The sequence below is a fragment of the Arvicanthis niloticus genome, chromosome 4 (genome assembly GCF_011762505.2).
Source record: "Arvicanthis niloticus isolate mArvNil1 chromosome 4, mArvNil1.pat.X, whole genome shotgun sequence".
Lineage (NCBI taxonomy): Eukaryota > Metazoa > Chordata > Mammalia > Rodentia > Muridae > Arvicanthis > Arvicanthis niloticus.
The window spans coordinates 19,977,050-20,000,466 of record NC_047661.1 but is presented as its reverse complement, the minus strand read 5'-3'; the positions used below and the strand labels follow the sequence as shown (position 1 = coordinate 20,000,466).

Genomic DNA, 23,417 nt, shown 5'->3' with positions numbered 1-23,417 from the left:
CAATACTCTCGCAGCCCCTCCTCCACTCATCTACCCCAACTCTGCCTAAAGAAAACGTTCAGAAGGGTATCTGCCGGCCACGCTCCGCTCATTGTCCTTACAAACTGCCCTGTTTATTCTTCCCTCTGCCAACCACCGCTTCTTCCCCACCCCCACGTCTCCAATCCCTATTCTCCCAGGCTTGGCCGCTATTGTCACACTCAGCTAACTATGCCCACTTTAGACTCAGAAAAGTTGTGGTAAAGAATTTTTGTAAACTTGAAAGAAATAATTTCTTCTCCACTCCACCCTCTCCCTGCTCCAGGTTCTCCTTAAGTTTTGGTTGCTTTAGTTCTTGGGAACCCGGAAAGGACTTATAGAAACGCGTAAATATTTGGAACTCTTCAAATTAAAGCATTGTTTTCTGCTTAATCGGGGTGTTCTATTACGCTCAACACGAATCTCTGGAGACTAGAGCTAAGGTTGAGCTAGGGAAGGCGGCCACCGACTTTTCAGCGCGCCTAGTTTCTGAGATGTGGCTGCTGCGCCCCCTGCTGGTGGACTAGCTTTTCCAAGACTGCTTTTACCTTTGAAAGAAGGTGTGTAAAAATAAAGTTAAAAAAAAAAAAAAAACGAGGAGGATGGAAGATCAAACTAATTACACATAATCTAAACAAAAGAAAAGTTAACATATCATATAAGCCGTGGGACGAAATCATAAGAATCAAATTTAATTTGCTTAACTTAGAAATGTACATAGAACCGCCAGATAAGTGGGAGGTTAAACGAGGGGAAAATAGGTATAAATTATGAGATTCAAAGTATGAATGAATTATGATTGTCCGCGCGCCACGAAGGGCAGGCCGAGCATTCACTTTGTGATTGTGTATGTATCGGTAGGTGCTTAATAGCGTTTTTCTGAAAACTTAGAAAAAGCTTATGGATAATTAAGTTTGAAGAAAAAAACCCAACGAGTCGATGTAGACAACGGTGGCAAATATTTATTAATATAAATACTGATAATGGATGGTGATAAAAGAACATCTCTTTAAATCTTGATAGATATCGTTCTTTTAAGATTAGTAGGAAGCAGATTTTTTTTTCTTCCCCCTCTGGAATATTCTGAACCTCTCAGATATGTGATTGCACCTGAACTCTATAATAATCTACTTAAAAAGGGTAAGGGGTCTGGCTAGGTCTCTTGTTAATTGCTTTATCATATGAATAAACTATGGGAGTGCATTACAGTCGTGTTATCATTTGTAGTATTTATTTGCAGCTTTATTTTAATTAAGTCTACTGTACTTATCAGAGGCAATAAACTAATGGTGGCTGGTGTTTATGCATAATAATGTGCGACGAAAATAAGATTAAAGAAAGTGGTGGTAGTAAAACCCATTTTCTCATTAGAATATTTTTAGAACATATTGAAAAAAAATTAGATCACTGGCCACCCGATTTCAATCCAACACCATCATAGTCTCCTAAGTATAATAATAACTATAACAGCCCCAGCCCATGACAGAGGCAAGCCTCTTTTGGGGTTATAATAGCTGGCTACAGTACCAACAACACAATACACTAGCAGACAATCAAAAAAAGAAAAAAGAAAAAAAAAAAGACTTGGAACAGGGTGCTTCATCCTCTGGGAATGTAAAATGTTGCTACTGGCATAGTTTATGAAAATTGGAAGTGGTTCACCTAATGTAACACTTCTCTTCGTGGGCAGCAAAAAGCTATACACTTCTAGACCAGCGTTAGTGATTAGCATATGCCTGGAGTAATCAGATTTTATTTAGCTCTGCTATTGGCCCAAGCCAGAAGCCTTAACTGCCAAGTATAACCCAATTTTATTTTATTTTTTTAAAATCTTTTACATTTTTCTCTCCTCGAGTATTATATCTGAAGCCAACTGACAATGTTGTGGAGGTGCGGACTGTAGACTTATTTTTTTCTTCTTAGTGGCAAATAGAGGTTTAAGTTGCAGTAATTAGCGAGAACTAGCCAAGCATCTTACTATTATGATGCTTGTTAAAAACGCTTCGCTCCTGCATCTGCATTTGAGTGGGTTCCCCTCCTCTCCTAATCTCCTTATGGAAATGAAGGCGAACGGCAGGGGACCTGCAGAGTCTCGGAGAATGCCCTTGTTAACTGGAATTTCTCAGCATTGCTAATTAGCAGAGTTTGACGACCACCAGTATTGGGGGAAAGCTCTGTTTAACCACTCGCCAACCATTCCGAGGAAGAGCAGACTAATTTTATTTTGTAATTAAAATCTGAAAAGGGCCCTATTTGACAGTTAGGGCTATGAGAGTTTTATCTCCCCGAGAAATAATTACTGCCTTGATAACTCAATTTTCTGAAAAATGTCAACTGTGGGCTCCAAAAGTTTTAATTTCATTACATAAGGAAAAGGAGCAAGAAAAATAGAAGAAAATGTACAGAAAGGCTTTCTAATTCTGGAACTGGTTAAATATATTGGGAACCAGCTTTAACCAAACGAAGTGCCCCCCCTTCCTTTGTTAAGTTCCTCTTTCCTTTAAATGCTAACCTTCTAAGCATCTCTTCTGACCACAGTCATAGCAGGGGATCCTTCTGCAGCGAGGGAAATTACGGCAGAGCCTGGCTTTCAAGAGGCAAATAAATCCAAAAAAACAGAAATGCAGAAACTATAGAAAAGTTCATGATTTTAAAAGCCAAAAATGCAGAGAATATTGACAGACGTAGGGAAAGGCTGATGAATCTGATGAGGTTCTATTTGTCTATCCCCAAATACTACAGGAAACCAGAGAATTATAGAGTAAGGACATTGGAACATGCTACTTGCGTAAAATGCTTCCTTCTGCCCTCTAAGTCACACACAAAAAATGCCTGGGTCAATCCACATGGCAGGTGGAGGTACTGCTGAGCAGAGCATCCAGAAGGACCAGAGCTTTAAGGTTTAAGACACACAGATGAAGATAGAGAAATGCATTTAGAAGATTTGTTTTCCAAATAAATAAGGAAGCATACAAAATCAATACCTTCCAAAAATAATCAACAAGAAATGTGTTAGAAAAATTAGGATATGGAAAGTTAGGGTAGGAATTAGAAATTGAGTCGCATCCCTGTGAAGCTTCCTCTCCTCTGCCCTAAGTTTCCTTCACTGAAAAGTCTATAGGGATACCTTAATTTTCATAGTACGATTTTGAGGATAATAGCTGTTCTTTCATTGGTGCCTTACCCACCCCATTTCCTTCCTATGTTCAATGTTATATTTGGTAAGTATGAGAGATGACTGACAGCGTCCATAATCCATTTTTCAAGATGCTACAAAGAACAGCCACAGACTTTTATCCCTTTTTATTTACCATATGGATACAAGGTACACTGCTAATTTAAAATTGCTTAATCATATTTTTTTCTTCTTGTGTCTCTCCAGGACCTTGCCTTTAATTTTGAGAAGTGGTATTATATGTAACAAATGGACAAGGGGCTGTTGAAGCCCAGACCCAATTTTACCAAATAATTTCCCTCAAGAGCTGCAAGGACCCTTGAAACCTGAGGAATGCAGGGTGGTCCGCCCTGTGGCCATTATGCTCACTTCACTCCATCTCTCACTGATGAAGTAAATACATTTAAAAAAGAGTTTGGCAGTTACAAACTTAATACATTTCCCTCTTGCTTTCAACTGCATTATTATTTTTTAAAATCGCCTTTTCGAATCTCCTGGGCTGTATATAAAAGTCATATGACTGAAGAGCTTCATATATTTTTACATCTTTTAGATATTCCAGATCAATTATTTTTCTTTTTCTGGGCAGAGGATTCATACTTCACTAATTTTCATTTTCATTTCATGACTTATCAACCCTGAGATTCTGCTTCTACCACTGCTGTTGCTGTCCAGGGGAAATGTAGTTCGCCCATTAGATGATCTAATTGCTTTAAAACAGAAATTCCCCTGTTACAGACAAACCGAGGGCATGAAGAGCGGTTACTGCTGGTCTTCAATCGCACTTCTGATTCTAAAAATCAGGGGTCGGGGGATCACCAGAGAGTCCAAACACTCCAGAGAGACTTTAGTCCTTCTGCACCTCCAAATCAATGCTTGAAAGTCTATGTATACACTTATTTGACAGTCAAATATTGGGGCAATTCATCCCACCAAAGGCATGCATATGGCCTCTTTTGTCCAATGGCCATGATTGTTTCCCGCAATTTAAAGAAAAAGATGCTCCTTTAAAAATTTCTAGCTGCAATTACTTTATTTAGTCGTGCCATCTAAAAACAAACCTAAGCCTTCCTTGAGGTTTTTCTGACCCACATTAAGTGACAGCAATGCAGGCCAGTGACATGTGACTGCTGCAGCCAAGTCCAAGTAGCTGGAACGCTTAGCCCGGAGCTCTGTCTTTCCTCGGTGACCTCACATAACTTTCTGCTTTGTGTCACTCAAAAGCTTCCTTTCCGGAAGCTCAGCCCGATGGAATACGAACAACAACAGAAAGTGATAAGCCTCAGAAAGCAAGGGTCTTAGGGAACCCCAAGAGCAAGGATGAAGGAAGGGGAAGGGGGAACTCTGGTTCTCTGGACTGGACGCTTTTTACAGAAAATGGAGGAGAGCCTTCCACCTGTAGCATGACAAGAAGTTAAAGCAAACCTGTGTGGTGAAAGTCACCCCCAATCACCACCAGACCTAAAAGAAGCTAAGTCTACTTGTGGAAGGTTTGCCTGTAGCTCAGACTAAACTGCTGTGAATCTATCCTGGGCCGGCTGGCATCCTTCAGGCCTTCTGTTGACTTCAGGAGGCCGCTTCCAAACTCCTCTAACCTCAAAAGCAATGTCTGAGAAGTCAGCTTTCCCTGAGGCCCACTTCTGCTTCTCCTCAGCATCTCTCTCAGCCCAGGCTCAGAACTGGGCTTCCAAACCCATCCCCGCGGAAGTCTCAGATCGCAGGCCTGATAATCTTTAAAGCCTTCTTCTTAGCTGGGGCTCTGACTTTTATCTCTCCTCCCACCCTTCTTGGCTTTTTGTTGGCGGCCCCCACTCCTTCTTCCTCTCTCACTCCCCCCGCCCTTAATTTGGAGATCACTGACACGTTATGCTGTAATGAGTCCTTCAGAAACTGTTATGATCTATGGTGACAGTCTCTACACCTAATTCACAGATTATTGACAAGCACTGTGGGCTCAATGGTGTCAAGTTGTACTTGTGGTATCTGCACCCTTCAGCAGCCCACGTAGCTGTTGAGCCCTGGTTCTGGAGCCACAGCTTGACAGTTTATTGAGAGATGTTCATCTATCTGTAGCTCTGCTCCTTTCAGCCTGGTCCGGTTCTCTCCCTGGCTCTTTGTCTGGGACTTAAATTCCAGGAACTAAAAGGGTTTCCAGCATTAAAAAAAACGAACAAGAAGCCTAAACTTAATAAACGGAAGCTCATCCTCGAACCTGGATCTTATTAATGAGCCTTGCCCCTGCCCCATCTCCAAATAGCCTGCCCAAGTGCAAACCACACACCCTGCTTCTCAGCGTTTTAAGCTTGGGAGGTAGGGAGGGAGAAAAGAAGGAAGGAAGGGTTGAGGACTTGGCCTGGACTCAGTGGACCTAAGCTAAGTTGGCCCACCCGGCTGGCTGGCTCACAGGATCTCGAAAGACTCACTACTTTACAAAGCAGGGCGCCCAGCCAACCCGCCAGGGCTCAAGCCTGGACTCGGAGACTACAGACCCAAAGCGCCTGCCACGCCCCTAAAGGGTACAGCGCGGCTGGGGAGATCCGGCGGGATGCCAGCCCCAGGAGGCTCTGCCTTCGCGGAGAACTCAGCTCCTGTTTGGCGGCCTTCCTAGTCTCCAAAGGTGGAGGGGTCTCCTCCCCGCTGGCAGTCCTGTGGCGTGGGATTGGGGCCGGGGCTCAGCCACCTGCGGCTGCAGAATCACAATGCAACCGAGCATGGGTGGCGCGCTCAGGCCTGGCTCACCCACTGCCTCACTGTTTCTTGCTCAACCTGACTGTGCATTCTCCTCCGACCTTGCTTAGTCGTGGACTTGGCGGGCTGCACGCCTGTCCCCTCTGACCTTTGCCTAGGTCTTCTGTCCTCATGCTGGAGAGAAGGCTCGTCCACTGTCAATTTTTCTGCACTTCCCAATGGCGGTTGTCTAACCCTTTTGCAGTCCGCTTCCGAGGCAGGGCCTGTTCTTGGCTTCTCTACTCTTCTGCTCCGCGAGACAGATGACCGCAGCGCTGGGACCCAGGACGCCCAAGAAGCGTTCCCCAGGCTCCTCGGTGCGCGTGGGGTCACAAGGCTAGTCCCAGGTTGGGATTTCCCAAACCAGGCCTAACCTCTTCGTGGAGAAAAGGGTGGAGGTGCTGAGGCAACGGTTCCTGAATGCCCATCATTTCGACAGACTGTCCGGCAGATTTCTCAAAAGCTGGATGTGTACCCCCCTCTCCTCCGAGATCCGACCCCGACATCAGATGAGAGGGCATGTCATTGCGCGGAGCAACACCTTTAAAAACCATCTCGGATCCGCTAATCTGGAGGAGGAATAAGCACATCCCCAACAGGAGATTTGCAGAGATACGGCATTAAATGTGCAAAACGCTATCCTGTTAGGAAGTGTTAAGCTAGGTTCCGATGGCAAGCCCTAACCTTGCGGATCAGAGTTAAAACGGCAAGCATGCCCCCCGAAGTAGGAAATGGCCATTTTGTTCATTTGTTGATAGTTTCCTTTTCTTTTTTTATTTTAAACTAAACAAACCAACGTTTTCCGCTTTGTTGGGAATCCAGAGCCTGTGTTCTTTTTGTAGTCTGTCTTTCTAAATCAATCAGGAGACTACAGAAGTTACAGCTCTTTTCTTACACCGACAGGTTTGGAAGTATTAAATAAGACAAATCAAAACTGTTTCCAGGATAACTTGGATTCCTAACCAATAAAATGTATCACCGACCAACCTCCCCTCAAACTTTACATTGATATCAAAGTAAAAAAGACACCTGTTTGTTAGACAATAGCTGGAATTTAACCGATTGCCAGGAAGGGAAAGTTTGATCAAGAGTGATTTGAGGGAAGGTAAACACTTGAAGGAGAGACTGGACTTTTAATTAATTCTGGAATTAATAATAATCAAAATGTAAACGAGTTACTTCATCCACTAGAGAGAGACCCAAGCACTTTATATTTGGGAACCTTGTGTCTGAAACGCAGCTGGCGGTTAAGCGAAGCACTCTTCGTTGTAGTGTTATTTTGTGAAAAGCGGACAAGCCGAAGAAGCATTTTTCTTTCTGTTTCTCTGTGGTGCCATCGCATAGCCTCTAAAAGAAGACCCCAAACCAAGCCAGGATGGGGGAAAACTGGGGTGTAAGGAGGAGTGTCATTTTTTAAAGGAATGGAATTGAAAAAAAAATAATCTCGTTGTCTTTTTGTTGAATTATAGTTATCCTTTCGGGGCATAAAAACTTGTTTCCGCACCCCCACTTTCTTTTCTGAGGGCAATAAAGAGTTTTCTCTAACGCCAGGGCAAGGGCTGAAGCGGGTTCGGGAGGGCGATGTGCATCTCCCACTGCGTCCAATAGGGGGCGCTGTCACGAGACCGCGGAGTCGCTTCTCTTCTGAGCTGTTCCCGGCCCGACCGCGACAGCCGCTGGCGGGGTCGAGAGTAGAGCTTTCGTCTTTGCGGATAAAAAGAGATTAAAGGCTAAATTCTTTTTGGGTGTGTGGGGTGTGCGTGTGTATGAAGAGAGGGTATCAGTTTTAACCAACTACGAAAATGTAGAGCTTTGATGTTCTTATAAAGAAACTCCTATGGGTTGTAAAATTATAAGGTTTCTGAGCCAATACGCAGCTACACTGTGTGTGGAAATTGTTTAATTAAAAAATATTTTTTCCATACATTCATACGATCCTTTAGAAGTACTTTAAAAGCTGAAGCTTATTCTTTTGGCTGGCCTGTTGACCCTGCCACAAGTTTCTAATACTTTTTTATTTTAGCGGTGTTGAAGGCCCTTCTGTTAATTTGAAGGGGGAAAAAGAGACCCAAATATTTAAATCCCTCACTAAACAGTTACAGGTCTGTTTCCTTCCATACTTTCTTTAAATGGGGCAGTTATGTGATGGACACATTTTACTCTGATGGCTCCTCAAAGCCAGGTATAAATGACAAAAAGGAATTCTAACAGGAAAAACTCGGTGTTGGACCACATAACCATCATAGTACAAGGAGAAGTCTAAATAAAATTGTAACCCACCCACCCCCACCCCAACTTAAAAAAAAAAAAACCTACCCTTCACCTGTATTTAAATAGCGTGTCTTTAATTACAGCGGCGGGGGTTGCCTGAGGCTGGAATGAAATTAGCAGTCATTACCGTCCTTTAACTCCGCGGTGCTTTGATCAGCACTAGATTAGTTTTCCAGTTCGAACAAAGGCTCTACAGCAAGCAGTGGGCTGTAAATAAGACCGCGCGACCTGCCCTCAACACCTTTTCTCTTGTCAATCATAGCTTTATCATTCAGCCTAAGATTAACCTTTATCTACCAAAATTTTAAATAAAAAAAAAGAGGAAAAAGAAAGTGGAGGAAGAGGAAAAGAAGAAGAGGAGGAGGAGGACGAAGAGGAGGAGAAAGAAGGAAAGGGAGGCCCCTGGCCGCTGCACGCCTAGGTGACCGAGGTCCTCAGGAGCCTCCTTGAATTGCCATGATGGGCGGGTGTCAGGATGCATGATCCTCAGACTGGTCTTCCCAACCACACTTCTCAGGCTGAGAAGACCCCCTCCCCCACACTGCTCATCCCCACAGGGCCTCGCTCCAGGAACCAAACAGCCATCTATCCTCTCTTTGGCTTGGAGGGAATACGCGCGCCAAAAAATCACCTGTACTAAGTTTCTGGACTGAAAAATACTTATCTCTTCTACTAACTGCAGACCAAAGCAAAACAAAAACAAACCAAATCAACCAACCAACCAAACAAACAAGCAACAACAACAACAAAAAACCCCGCAGCTTCAGCAGCGACAAAACCCTCCTGAGCGTGGGATGGCGAAGGCAATGTCGTTCGATTTGTCATTAGAGGGCGCCAGAGAGTAGCCCACCGCCCTAGCCAGCTTTTCTCAGCCCTCCCAGCTCCCAGCCTCGTCAGACTCTGTATTCCCTCTCAGGTAATATTTCTTGATGATCCTGCCCCCTTGCGTTTCTAACTCCCTCTATTCCAGCTGCATAAAGAATGAGGGTTCGTCATGTCCCCTGCCTCACTTTTTTTTTAAATACAAGCTCTCTCTCACCCCAATTACAACCCCCCCCCCCCCAGTCCCAACGGGGATTGAAATGAACCCTTCAGTATCTGTACCTTTCATTCCAAGTCACTGCGGTCTGCACAAGGCTCTTAGGAGGAGAGCAATACTAGAATTTAACCGTTTTAAGATGGAAACCCGAAAATTTTCATTATTGGATTTACCTATGGGGACTCACGGATGTTTCTTAGTTTTCACTTAAAAAAGAAATACACAAACCCCTTTCAAGCACAATACACCACCTTGATTACTTTCAGACCTTAAAACTATCTGCTCAAAAGAGAATAAAATGTCACTTCAATTCTGCATTTATTAAAGAGATCTTAATTAGCATTTAATTCCCAAACTTAACACCTTCAGCCTTAAATCAGCCTGTGTTAAGTAACTGCCACACAGGGTAGGTATCCAGATCTCTTAAAGGTCACACACACACACACACACACACACACACACACACACACACACAAAGAGACAGAATGAGAGAAGAAAGTGAGTGAGTGTGTGTTGGGGGTGGGGAAGCTAGCCTTGAATGTCAAAGTTGGGTTGCAAGCTACTTACACGACCATGCCAGATCAGGGTGTTGTCTTGTAGCAGTTTGATTGGCAGGTAAAAAAGCACTGAACGTGAAGGCTCCGGAGCCTCTTGTCAGCCCAAGCTGGATCACTCCTCACCGGACAGAACGAGTTGAAGGAGCTCGTACTTCCCCCTCTCTTCCTCCATCCGAGGCACGGAGAATCCATTTCGGCTTTTCTTCGACCAGTCTCTCCCATCAGCGTCCTGCTTACCCGCACCGCCTTACACCAGCCTCCAAGACCTAGCCTAGCTTTGCCTCTGCAATCCCCTGCAACAAGAAAAATCGTTTATGGCTTAAAACCCCAAATGGCTGATTTTTTAAAAGAGAGAGAGAGAGAGGGAGAGGGAGAGAGAGAGGAGAGAGAGAGAGAGAGGGTGAGGGGGAGAGAGGGGAGCGGGAAGAATGCACCCAGAGAACAACAAAAAAGTCAGTTATCCTAACACTGCTCTGTCCCCCACCGTACAGAAGAATAAAAAAAAAAAAAAAAAACAAGCTTTATGTTTTTCAGTGGGTATTCAAAGATAATTTGATGCCATTGTTTCTGCTACAGATGGTTCTTTTAAATACAATAACACGGCTCTTTGTGCAGGCTACTCACAATAAAATCCAAAGCGTTCCCCTGAATAACCATTTTGTTCTCTCTTGTATGGGGCCAACAAAAGATTCCGTGAGGTAATGGGTTCTGTTTATTGAAGCCATAGAATAGGGGTTTGATAAAGATTTTTTTTTTTTTTTAAGCAGAAGACCTTGGAAGGTCGGGCTGATCTCTTCATATTTTTTATTAAAATATTTGCCCAATACATTATTCCTTGGTGCAGCTGCAAGCTTCCTCCTCAATTCTTAATCAGTCCAAACATCTGTCTCTTGAAGGCTTTAAAAATCTGCATGCAATTGTATCAGTAGTGCAGTAACCTTATGAAACCCTAAATCTCAGGCTCAGTACAGACTTGAAGGCAATGCAGTTTTAACTGTGTGTGGGTGAAAGGAGGGTTGGGGGGGGGGGAGGGAAGAGACAGGCAATCCCAGTTCCAATGACTTAAGGAAATGTGGCTTTCCTCTCCCCAGGCTGGGGGACCACGCTACCAGATGAATCAGACACGTGCATATCAACAAGGACTTCTTCCACCCTGAGAAGTGCCTCCTCCCGTGTGTCAGCATCCTCCATGTGCACAGGAGGGGCAGGGGGGCAAGGCACCCCCTCCCACCCCCAGCTGGCCTTCCTTTCTGCTAATCTAAAAATCCTAGTCTGGGAGCCTAGGTTGAGAGGAAGCAGTTAAAGGGCAGTCTCTAACACTCAGTGAATCCTACTCTTAGCTCTCCTTGATTCATTCCTAGCTACTTGTGACTCTGGAGGGTCTCGGGATCAGACTGATGGCCAACCTCCAGTTGCAGTGCCATCTCTCAGGGTGGCTCTTACAGCCCAGCTGCTCCCTTTCTTCCAGTTGCTTCCTCTCACTTAGGAAACCCAACATGAATGAACCCTGAGTAGCGCCCCCACACTGGGACAGGAGACACTGCAGGGAAGTGGTGTGGTGATGTGCGTCTCTTTAGGCCTGCAAGAGTCCAGAGCCACAGTCACCACTCCTAACTTGTGCTGTCCGTGTTATTTGGGGCAAGATAATAGTCTATGAAAATGCCTTTCATCTTAAAAACCAAGTTTTCAGTGAATTTTCCACACCCCCCCTTATTACTCTTTTTCTTCCCAGAAACCTCCCAAATAAAAGACACCTGAACAGATCCTTAATAAACCTGACATTGTCTTCTTTCTTTTCCTCTAGGAAGAAATGCTGTTATCAGTTTCCAAGTAGACATATCACAAGGGATTTGGGGAGGATGGTTACATGAATGTTAGAAACAAAACCTTGGCAGCAAAATCACTGTAGGGCTTATTTCTCAATTATTTAATTTCTAGATTCTTTGAGACAGGGTCTCACAATGCAGCCCCAGTTAGCCTGGAATTCATTATGTAGACCAGGCTGGCCTCATTGCCTCTGCCTCCAGACTGTTGGGTTTAAAGGGGTGCACCACACCTGGCTTAAATTATTTTTTGTATAAATTATTGAGATAAGCAACTTAATACAAGTCTGAAAAGAATAAAAATTGTGGCAGTACTTTAAAAAGTTAATTCCCCTTCTCTCTCTCTTTCTCTTTCTGGTGGTATTTTTGGTACAGGGTTTCTCTGTGGAGTCCTGGCTGTCCTGGAGCAAACTCTGTTGACCAGGCTGACCTCGAACTCAGAGATCTGCCTGTCTCTGCCTCCCCAGTGCTGGGATTAAAGATGAAGTTAAGCGTTTCTTAAGACTGGTTGAAAAAAGTGACGCCTAACTGGTGCTGTGGCTGCTGGATGGTAAAGCCTTCTCTTAGCAAGCATGAGGTCTTAGGCTTAATCCCCAGTGCTGCCAACAAGAAAAGACTCTGAGCCTATGTGAATGTGTGCACAGGGAGGGAGGGATCTTTATGATTGGCTATGAAATGTGTGAGTATTTTCTACTTGTGACACTGTGGGAGTGGGTGGAGTACCATACAGTCAGTAGGAGCACTTCCAGTAACTCTGGGGATAGAGAAGGCAAGTGTGACTTGAATGCTCACGTTGTCATGGCAACTAACACTGGAAAGACCAGTGTGAACCATTGTACCTCTCTCCCTATGTTTCCACTATTTAGATACACAAGGATGTCGTCAAAGCTTCCCCCTGTTTTACATGAACTGAAAAAAGACTCAAGCTGATGACCTCTCTCCACTGAGGAATCTGAGACTAGACCTAAGGCTCCGGCTCAGGGTGAGTCTGTGAGGATCTTAGAAGTTGAGTCTGGACCGTCCCAGCCCTAAGAAGTTTAAAATTAGCTGTGTCTCCCCTACCTCCTGTAAGCAATAAAAAGGTGTACACATGCTTGTCTGTCTGTCTGTCTGTCTGTCTGTCTCTCTCTCTCTCTCTGTGTGTGTGTGTGTGTGTGAGAGAGAGAGAGAGAGAGAGAGAGAGAGAGAGAGAGAATCTAAGTTACCCGAAGTCTCAAAAAGGTTAATGCAAAGGCTTTGCACTCAACTAGAAAGAAGTCCATATAGAGCTAGTTAATGATGGGAGGAAATACTCCAGCAAGTGATGGCTCAAAGGCCTTTGCAGATAAGAAATCTGGAGTCAGCAGAGAGCTACTTGGAAGGAAGGAAGGAGGGAAGGGAGGGAAGGAAAGAAGGGGAAGGTAGAGAGGAAAGAGGGAAGGTAGAAAGGGAGGGATTGGGGAGAGGAGGTAGGGAGGAAAGAGAGGCTTTCTATAGTAAGGGACAAAGCTGGTTAGTCTTCCAGCCCCACCCCTGCCTCCATTTGGAGCCAAGAGCCACCGGAAACCATGCTAGAGGCTTGGGAAGCAGCAGTTGCTCTCTGGGTGTTTAGACGGGCTCTTTGGTACCTAGGCTAAGTTCCACGAATCTTCCATTGGGGAGAATGGGTAAGGTTTCTTCAGAATGGTAGTGGCTAGCCCTCAACAGGAATCGTTCAGGAAGAGGAAGGAAAGAAAGAGGGAAGGAGTAGAGAAAGATCAAGAACCTTATGGTCCAGGAGCAGCACAGAAGGCATCCAGCTTATAGACAGGCAGCCTGTGAAGCTGTCAGCTTCCCTTGGCAGAAGCCCTCAGTCATCCACCCTCTGCGCTCAACACCCATCCACGCTTTCTACAGGGAAAGTAGGGTTCCGGGATCTCTGTATCCCCTGCACAGGACATGGTGATGGTGATACTGCTGGCTACTTGTTCTGGACATGCCCCCACCCCCCACCTGAGGAAGGGCTCCTGGCAAGCCATGAAGGGAAGGGACTAACCACTTCCGGAGGTCAGCATTGTTAAAATGCCAAGGGCCGGACACCACCCAAGTGTTCTCTTGGACCTAAACCCAAACAACGTGGCCTCCTGCTACTCTTCACTCGTAGGTGGCTGGAGGGAGGCTATTGGTGTCCCTGTAAGACACCACCTGGGAGAAGATAGGGCTTAGGATCCAACTGTTCAAAGGCTAAGCGCCCTCCGAGCTGCAAGCCACCACGGATCTTCTAGGCTGTCTTGCCTCTGTTATGGCTGGCCTTATCCAATTTCCCCCAGGTTGGAAAGTGGAGCTTTGGGTGGCCAGGCTGGGTTCCCTTAGCAACCCATCTGGTTTATGGTCCAGTCCTATGCGGCCCCTGAGGGCCTGGCCAAGATCGGAAAGAAGAAGCCTCTCTACCAAGGTGCAGAAGCCATTTGCAGGCTATAGCTTTTCAGGCTGCTGTTTTTCACAATCTTGTGTGGGCCCATGGGCTGCTTCAACGTGTGTGTGTGTGTGTGTGTGTGTGTGTGTGTGTGTGTGTGTGTGTGTGTGTGTGTGTGTATGTGTGCGCGCACGCGCGCGCGTGTGTGTCTGACTACAGGCTCAGACTTTGAAATGACTTTAGAATATTTCTTCCCCTGAGCACAGTGTGGCCAGACTGGTTTGGGGACAGGAGCCCTGGGATTCTCCAGGGAGGACTGGTTAACAGTCACCAGAGGGAAGACCTGTGATGGAAAGTCTTGCTGGAGAGACTGGCTACCTCAGATATGGGGTTAGGTCAGTAAATCTGACTTGGAACGAGGAGTGGACAGCTGTTAAGCCTGTAGGCTCTAAGAAGGCTGTTTGCTCAGTAAGGTACACTGTGGCACTCTCTGAAGTTCTGGTGTCGACAGACAACCTGAATCTAAGAAATCTAACATGGAAGGCTTAGCAAAGACAAGGGCTGTTGGGGGACTGCACTGTGGTCTCCCTCAGGGATACTTTTCATATATGGGCTGAGATTATACAAACAGCCATATGCTTTATCTGTATATTTGAAAATATTCCTTTTAGCCAGGTATAGCGCCTCACGTTTATAATTTCACCACTCAGGAGAGGGAGAGCAAGGCAGGATGCAATGTTGCCTCTCATTCAAGACCATCCTAGTCTATATAGAAAGTTCCAGGCAGGAACAGGGGTAAGGCCGTATTTCAAAGAACAAACAAAATATGACAAAAGGGGCTGCGGCTATAGCTTGTGGTAGAGAGCTTGCCTAGTGTGTGCAAGGCCTTGGGTCCAACCACTAGAATTGTAAATAAAGAAATGAATATAAAATAAAACATGAAAGAATAAAAATAAATTAGTTGGACTCATTCTATACCACAATATGATTACAGTCAAATACACCAATCAACAAATATATTGATCTCTTCCTTATTTTCTGCCATTTTTTGATGTTCTTTTGTTTCCTTAAGGGTTTTTCCTTTATTGCTTCTGTATAGAAGGCGTAGATGCTAAACTGTGCATAGTAGTCCATTTGGGGAACTGAAGTAGTGAGCTTGTCAGATCTGAGGCTAGCCTGGGCTACGGAGGGAGGCCTGTCTCAAAAGAAAAATATGTGTAAAGAATATTAATTAAAACTATTAAACGTTTAAAATGTGACACATTTTATGAGCCCATTAATAAGTTTCTTAATTTACTCATGTATTAATTCATCTGAGTGTTACTCGAGGCCATGGTGGGTTGGAGGGAAAGTTGGGGTTGCAGGATGGGTTACCAGTGTGTCATTGGTACCAACCACGGGAAGGGAAGCCACTGCTGTGCTGTCTAAAGAAACTGAATCTTTCTGTATCAATGCTAGTGTTACTTGATAGACCTCAAGACTCATGCAACTGATGCCATTTCAAAAGACCTGTCTTCTCATTTATTTTAAAACAGAGTCTCATACATTGTTGGCTTGCTCAAAGCAGGTATGTAACAGCCTTACATTTCTGAGCCCCTTTGTGGCTGGAGAGATAGCTCAGCAGCTAAAAGTTCATAGCACCTGGGTTCAATATTCAGCACCCACGTGGCAGGTGGAAATTGAAACTCCAGTTCCCAGAGATCCAATACCTTCTTTTGGCCTCCATGGGTAAGAGGCATGTGTATGTTGTACATACATACATACATACATACATACATACATACATAGATACATACATACATACAGGCAAAACATTCATATACAAAATGAAAAGAAGTAAAATTTTAAAAGAATAATAAGAGCAACAAGACTAACTCTGCTTCTCCTGCCTGAGGAACTGGGGTTCTCCCCATCCCTCAGCAGACTGCATTATGCACTCCTCAAGTTATTAGTTCCATGTACCAAGCTTGAGCTTTCTGAGCCAAAGTGCTTAGAATTCAGCCCCACAATCACCATCACAGACCCAGAGCACAGAAGTTTGGAAAGGACCCGAATGGTGTTCCCTCCCTTTCCAGGCACGAGAGCAGGCAGTTGACTTGGGGAAACTGGTACTTTGTGGTTGTTGCGATACCATCTCACACAGTTGTTGACTAGTACTTTGTGGTTATTGAGATGCCATTTCAGACAGTCAAGGCTAGTTTTGAACTTGCTATAAAGTTGAGAATGACCATAAACTTTAATCTTTCTGTCTTCATCTCCCAAGGGCTAGAATTACAGGTATGCACTACCACACTCAGGCAAGCCAGTGCGAAGGATTAAACTCAGGGTGTTGTGCCTGCAAGGCAAGCATTCTACCAATGCACTCACAACCTCAGCCTCATACATGAACGGTAAATACGTCCTTAAAAAGTATTATTGTGGCAGACTCTGACAGAAAAGAAGCGTGTTCTTGTGGGGTTTGTCTAGGAGGGATTAATGACCCAAAGGAACATTCTGGGGAAAGGTTTCTATCGCTTTCTCCCTACATCCTAACACTCCCTTCCTCTTTGGAGAATAAACAGCATTCTATTTCCTGAGGATGAACAGGAAGGGAACCTTGAGTTGGGACAGCAGCTTCTGTCTCAACTTCTCGAAACAGCCTGTGGAGTTGGCATTACTCTAGTCCCCTATACCCTACAGCATAAAAGGAGATGCTGGGTGAAAGGCCTGTGGCTTCTGAGCTGGGAAACAGCCCTGGCTTTCTCACCTGATTCTGAAACACTGTTTGGTCTTTAGAGTGCGGTGGACTGAGTCCAAACAGACATAAGCAAATGTCCTTGATGCTGGCCTCTGTGAGCGCAGGAGGAAACTGGCTGCACACTTAGGTTCTTGCCTTCCCTTTTCCCCTGCAAGACAGACTTTCCCTTTGTCCCCTCCCCGACCCCTGACCACTTTGTTGTATTTTGGATACATGGTCTCACTATGCAGGCCAGGCTGAGTGGTACTCACGTTGCAGCCCAGGTTGCCCTTCTCAATCTTACTGTGTCTGCCTCTGGGATGTGGGGTTAGAGCTCAGATAGTCCAATAATTCTGCATCTTCTTAGGATCCTTGATATACCAGTGTGTGTATCTTCCTGAACTCCAGAGTTGGGCCTACAGGTTATGTTAATTTTTTTTTTTTTTTTTTTTTTGAGATAGAATCTTAAATATCCCTTCCTGGCCTCAAACTTTTTATTGAGCTGAAGATGCCTTTGAACTTGTGACCTCCCTGCCTCTATTTTTTGTAGGGCTGGGGGTCACAGGCTGGAGTCACCATACCTAGTTTATGGAGTGCTGGGTCTCAGACTTAGGGCTTTCACACGTGCTATCAAGTCTCACGCTTCTCTTAGGCTTCCCTGATCCAGGCCATAGTTCCATGAATTTAGATTATACACTCTGAGAAGCATCAGTCTTAAAGTCCCAGTCTTAGAAGCCAACGGTCTGGGAGGGAAATACAGAAATAACAGGGCATATGATTGCTAACTAACCTCATTAAGGACTACAAACTAGAGAATGTTTGTATTTTCTCAGAAAGGCAACAGAGTGTTTGGCTTTCTATGAACTTACCCCTGCACTCCAAAGGTGATAACTTATATCAAAACTGCCCTTCAAGGTTGGTAGCCCTTATTTTAAGTCAGTGAAATATAGAATAAACATTGTTATTTTAATAGGGACTCTGGAGAGTTTAATTTGTATCTCATATAAAATTAAACATATGGTGAACAAGGTATAATAGATTTTTTTACACTCTACTTGCCAGCGTGGCAACAGTGGCCAGCTCCTCTCACCGGCAGATTTGCCAATGGTGTGTTTACTAGCTTATTTGAATTAAAATAAAGCTTTGAGTCTGCTGACTGCACCGCATTATCTATGAGACCGTAATCCTGCGAGCAAATCCTGTATCTTCTAGAACTGGCTCTTTTGTTTGGGATTACTGAGAGCTTAGTTTATAACAAAGGAGGAGGAGGCATCTTTCTCCTCCTCATAATTAAGTGTAGGGACTAATTCAGAAACAAACCCAGAGAGATGTACTACTTAGAGTTATATTTCTATGCAGAATGGAGAGGAAATGGGGTGGGCCAGACACCTGATTGTTAGCAGAAGGTTTACACTATTAGACAAGTGTACTAAGGATTCCGACCCATTAAAATTAAGAGCAACAGCCAATGAGACACCAATGGCCTCTGCACACGGTAGCGATTCTGCAAGGAGGATCTGAAAGTTTGTCTGCAAAGAGGAAGTGCTTGGTCAGGCTTGACCAGCTGTGCACTGAGCCCGAGTGTCCTCTTCCCTTACTCGAAGAGGCTGCAGAATTAATAGTTGTCCTGAGCAGACTTATTAAATGAGAAATAAGTGGAGCAAAAATACTTTTATTTGTTAGGAAAAAGAATGCAACTTTTCCCTCACTAGAACTGTCAAATGATTTGCTTCCAAGGAGTGTAAGATTTTAGCAAAATTCCTGATTCTTCCCAAGCTTTCACATGTACAGATAACCCAAAGGCATGTTTAAAGAAGAGATTTTACAGAATGATACGTACGGACTGCTTAGTAATCCATGGGCCATCTGATGTTTATGTCTATTTATCAAAGGAGAAGGAAAACAGGTTGACTGATCGACGTCACCAATATTAACTGTCACAGACAGGAATTGGGAGGATATCTGTGAAACTGAAACAGACTCCACCAAAACAGGCCCTCCGACTTTAAAACCATGTAGGCAAAGTGACAGTTCAGAACATCTGCTAGCCTTCTGTTGAGCCTGCACTAGAAGTCATGGGGTGCACAGCTGTAGGCGTTTCAGGCTTTTCTCCCCCAACATCTGTCACAGCAGTATAATAATGTAGGTAATTATCAACACCTTACATAAACTGTTGGCTATTTCACTTTTGAGAAAGAGTAAAATTAGCGTTCCAATGATTGGAAAAAAATTGAGATAAATGCAATTATATTTTTATCTAAAAATGAACAAATGATCTGATCTTTAAAAAAAAAAACACACACATTTAAAATCTTTTCTGCAGCTGATTTGGGTATGTATTATACTAAAAAGCAAATATCATGTATGGGCTTATGTTTGAAAGTAAAGACAGAGCAAGTGAGAGAAGAAAGAAGCAAGCGACCAGTTCTCTGAGCAAATGAAGGTGCCATGGTTTGGGATAAAAAGGTAGTGTTTGCTAAAATGACACAATTCTGGCATTAATTGATTGTGTCTTCATAAGAAATTAAAAATTCATTTAAAATATCACTCTAACAGTCTGCGGTGCTGAATTATTAAAACTTGCATCTGCCCATTTTTCTTGCAGCACTAGAATTCTGCATCGACATGGCAAATAAAGCTGAAATTCATACTGTGCCAGCCCAGTCACTAAAGTCACACACTTTATGTATACCCAAGACTTCTTTACTCTTTAAGTTCAACCTGCCTACAGTTTACCCACCAGAGGCAGGGTTGTACTGTTTCACAGCTGATCCCCTTGGTCTGTTAAGTTATTTTTTGGCCTACATCACCCTGAGGGTCAAGATTGTCTTCCAAAGTACATGTTCTGGTGGAAGATGATGGTCAGTGATGTCTTATTGAAAGACCAGGACTATCCCTAACAAATAGAGGGGTGGTTTAGTCAAGCCTTATCATTTACACATGCAGTGTCATGATTACGCACTTCTTTTGTTTCTGCTACAAAAGGGATGCTACCTTTGTCAGAGGCTGTATGTCTAGTACGTTCAGGCAAATACAAGAGAAAAATTAAAAAAGTGCTATCGATTCTATCCACCGTGAAGAAGAATGGTATGGTCATAATCACCATCCCAAAGGCAGTGTGGCCTAGACCACAGCTGCTAAAGTTTCCACATTGTCACAGAAAGATATAAGAAGGGGTTGGAGAGATGTGTCCTAGTTACATTTCATTGCCACAATAAAACACCACGACTGGAAAAGAAAGTGCTTAATTTTGGGCTCATGGTTCCAGAGAGTTCGAATCCATTACTATCATGGCGGGAATCATGGCAGCAGGCAGGCACGGTGCTGATGCAGTATCTGAAAGCTTACATCTGATCCACAAAGCACAGGGTAGAGAGCCAACTCGGGATGGTGTTGGCTTTCGAACCTCAATGCCCACCTGATAACACACTTTCTCCAGCAAGGCCACACCCCCTAATTCTTCCCAAATAGTTCCACCAATTGGGAACCAAGAATTCACATTTCTGAGCCTATAAAGAACATTCTCATTCAAACCATAAGAGATGGCTCAGCCGTTAAGAGCATCGGCTACTCTTACAGAGGTTTGACTCTCACCACCCACATGATGGCTCACAATGGTCTGTAACTTCAGTTCCAGGGACTTCAACATGCTCTTTTGTCCTTCACAGGCCCTAGGTGTGCAAGTGGTACATGAACATATATACAGCAAAACATCAATACACATAAGATAAAAAATAAAAATAAATATGGAGAGTTCATTAAAAAATGAAGTAAGATATAAGAAAAGGGAACTGTAAAGAATGCCGGGTGAGAATTGTTCTCAAACATAGGCAGTAAAATGAAACAGTTGTTTTAGTCACAATTGTATGTGTTCAATATTATTCTTTCTTAGGAATATCTTGTGGAGGATGGATAGTCTATTAATGGGGTCATGATGGCAAAATACTGTGCCACCAACTCATAATCTAAAGATCTAGAAAGAGTAGGCAGAGGTGAGAGGAGGTATTCGGGGTAGACATGACCATGGTGGTTGTTGTGGCTCATGCCTGTGTTCTCAGCACTTGGAGACTACAGCAAGGATACAGAGAGAGCCCTCTCCTCAAACAACCATCAGAATGAGAAAACCCCAAACCACACAAAACCCAAGAGTGAAGAAGGTAAGTCGAGAAAAAGAACAAGGAGAAAGGAGAAAGGAGAAAGGAAGGAGGTATTGATGGCCAAACAGAAGATTTGGGACCAGCTGAAAGTTTAGGTGCTGTACAGGGGATGTTTCCTACAGATAGACATCAGTCCTGAGAATAAGTCTTGGAAAAATAAATATTTTTAAAATTTGTGGGGAGCTGACAGAAGGCGGCTATCATCCTTGCAGCCATCTTGAGCCATATACCCTGACAAGAGATTTGATTACAATAGCCTACAACAGCTGAGCACACTCTGATAACATCTTGTTTTAGATAACCAGGATCTTCCCTTGGGTAGGTGAGACTTAAAACTGTGATTTAGAGCCGAGACTTAAGGGCATGACTTAGAGATCAGATTTAGAGATAAGACCTAAGGTACAGTACAACTTAGAGTAGGCATTGAGGAGGAAGACACTTGGACTAGAGAACTCAGAAACAAATTATTAGGTATTAGGCACTTAGCACTTGGAAGAAGTAACTTGGAACTTGGAGGCATTAGGGACTAGGAACTAGGGACTAGGAACTCAAGACTTGGGACTTGGACTAGGAAGAGAGACTGAAGAATAAACAGGATTGAATCACACTCTATCTGGTCTCCATTCTTCAAGTCTGTCCTCACTCTCTCTCTTGCTGAACCCCGACCTGCAGACCAGAGCAGCTTGGGACAGTGCAGGCTCTAACAATTTAGCCCCCAAGGCTTTTTGGCAGTGTGGGTTTCCAACATTGACAGAGCGGTCTGAGACATTTTGGCCCCCAAGTGTGGGGCACCTCGGGCTGCAACAAAAATTGTAAGCTCGAAGTTTGGTTTTGAAACCTGTTGAAGCAGGCTTATTTGATACCTTTCAATGTCCCATTTAGGTATATTTTGAAATCCAGAAAAAAGAAAGAGAAGAAAGAAAATCAGTTTCTGAATGGCACGGTGAATGATTTAATGGTGACTTGGACTTTGTGAGGGCATTGATTTTCCTACCTGGTTAAAGCAGAAGGAACATACCAGAAGCTGCAAATATCAGGGTGACTGTGCTAGACCAATGGCTCTCAACCTTCCTACTGCTGTGACCCTTTAATACAGTTCCTCATGTTGTGGTGACCTCAACCATAAAATTATCTCATTGCTAATTTATAACCAGGTTTGCTATTATAAATCATCTAATAAATATCTGGTATGCAGGATATCTGATGTGTGATTCTTGTGAAAGGGTCATTCATCCCCAAAGGGGTCCCACTAGTGACCCACTGTCCTCAACCCCCTGATGCCGGAGCATGTGAGGAAGTGTTCAGTGTGCATTGTGAGCATCAGGCACCCTGCCCACAAATGTCCTCTTCCTGTTTATAGGACTCTGTTCTTGGTGGAATAGGTTCATTCTTTAGGGTTCTGCTTCACAGCTCTTTGGGGTGCCCAGTTTGCAGCTGGCCCACATCCCTTTCCTCTTTTGTGTTATCTTCTGTCCCCACAATGAGCCCACTGCCTTCCTCATCCTTCATGAAGAGTCTGGCTATGGGTCCATCTTTCCCGGGTGTGTCCTAGGCTTGCCCCATTCTTTGGCTTTTTGAAATCTGAAATAAATGGCTCATAAATTGATCTTCCAAAACAAATAGGTGACTGATAATAACATCAAATGTTTACTTCAAAGTTCTGAGTTCTGTGTTATAAGCTCTTTGGGGAAAGGAAACAGACTGGAGCCATGTTTGTATCTTCTGTATCAGTAGTGATACACACCCATGTAGTCCTTAGCTTTTGCAGACACCTGTCTTTCTCTCTATAGGTAGCTATATGTGATAGAGTTATCTCCTACAATTAATTTTTTCCTTTTTTTGGTTCTACTAGCTAGAGAGCAACAGTGATGGAGGACAATTAGAGGGTCTTTTTGTTTTTGTTTCTGAGATAGGGCTTTTCTATGTATCTCTGGTTAGCTTGTGAACTCACTATGTAGACCAGGCTAGCCCTGTACTCACAGAGATGGGCCAGCCTCTGCCTCCCTCATGCTGGAGTTAAAAGTGCATGCAATCACAACTGACTTAAGATTAGAGTTTTAGATATTAACTTTCTGTGTACTGATATTTATTATTATTACACTAAAGAGACAATTCTAAAGGCAGCATGTCTGTTCTACCACATGAGGAAAATTTCCATATAAAATTCTCCATAGATGCTTCTGACTTTTGGCCCACAAATACTTGCTATGTATCAAGTCAGCACATTCTCTCTCTCTCTCTCTCTCTCTCTCTCTCTCTCTCACACACACACACACACACACACACGCACACATAGACACACACAAAATTTTCTTTTCCCTATAGACACACACACACGAATACACACACACACACACACACACACACACACACACACACACAATTTTCTTTTCCCTAGATGAGACAGGGTTTCTCTGCATAGCCCTGGCTATTCTGGAACTTGCTCTTGCTATATGTAGACTAGGCTGCTCTCAAACTCCACTTGCCTCTGCCTCCTGAGACCTGGGATTAAAGGCATGTGCCAGTATACCTAATGAGTCTTTTTTTGTAGAAGAGGAAC

The 23,417-nt window shown here is 43.9% G+C and overlaps 1 long non-coding RNA gene across 4 annotated transcripts in view; it reads right to left on the bottom strand.

Annotated features, from left to right (window-relative positions):
* LOC117707754 (uncharacterized) overlaps positions 1 to 23,417 on the bottom strand; it is a 464,176-nt gene that overhangs the window by 29,782 nt on the left and 410,977 nt on the right. For 3 of the 4 annotated variants that reach the window (XR_013109764.1, XR_013109765.1, XR_013109763.1), the window contains one exon: positions 9,798 to 10,080. This is a non-coding gene — a long non-coding RNA (uncharacterized LOC117707754). Of the gene's footprint in view, positions 1 to 9,797; positions 10,296 to 23,417 lie in introns of those variants that run through there. The other variant, XR_004606661.2, reaches the window with a different exon arrangement.